This window comes from Tupaia chinensis, unplaced genomic scaffold, assembly GCF_000334495.1.
Source record: "Tupaia chinensis unplaced genomic scaffold, TupChi_1.0 Scaffold144171_1, whole genome shotgun sequence".
Taxonomy (NCBI): domain Eukaryota; kingdom Metazoa; phylum Chordata; class Mammalia; order Scandentia; family Tupaiidae; genus Tupaia; species Tupaia belangeri.
The window spans coordinates 1-954 of NW_006204027.1; positions in this window are offsets into that span (position 1 = coordinate 1).

Here is a 954-nt window from a genome sequence, read left to right on the forward strand (position 1 = left end):
CCTTAACCACCACGCCACCTGCTGGTCACCCACCCAGGAAAGTGAGAAAGCAAGCTACCAGGTCTGGGACTCGAACCGTGGTCAGCCATGTGGGAGTCCAGCCACCTTAACCACAATGCCATCTTCTGGCCCCAGCTTTTTAAAATTTATTTTGGCATTATTTTTTAATTTTTTAAATTTAGTTTTATTTATTATTGTGGTCTGTTTTATATTACATTGACTCACATCTGTCTTTACAGTGTATTATATTTCTTTTTCCAGCAATTTTATTTCTTCTTTATTATGTGTGTGCCTGTGAGAGTGAGAGGGAGAGAGGAGCATCCCTGAGAGGAGCTGGTCCCACCGTGGTTCCCTTCCTCTAGTCCTCTAGCCCATTTGAGGACTCATGTCCATGCCTGATATGTTTCAAGCTGACCCAACCAGGGATTTGAACTGCAGAGGGATGACTCCAGTCTCTCCTGAGCAATGCATTACCACTGCACCACAGAGAAGGCCACTTCTATAGTTTTATTGCTTCATTTTTTAAAGGATTTATTTATTTTTTAATTAATTAATTTTTTAAGAGAGATTTTTGCTATAGAGCATGTGTGCTCACCAGACACACAGAGACAGAAAGCAAAAAATTGTGGCCGTGCCACAATTCCTTCTTCTCCATTCTCCTCTCAGGGCTGTGGGCACATATGCACATGTGCCTGGTATGAGTTTGCAGCCGCTGGTTTCTGGGACTCTAATCATGGTGGACTATGTAGGAGTCCAGTGACTTAGCCATTACACCATCTGCTGATTCTCAGGATTATTTATTTTAATTTCTTTTATTATTGTTGTTATTTTAAATTCATCAGAGAGAGACAGAGAAAGAAAGAGAAAGAGGGAAAAATAAAGTAAGCAAGTTGCCAGGTCCAGGACTCAAACTGCAGTCAGCCATGTGGGAGTCTAGCACCTTAGCCACCATAC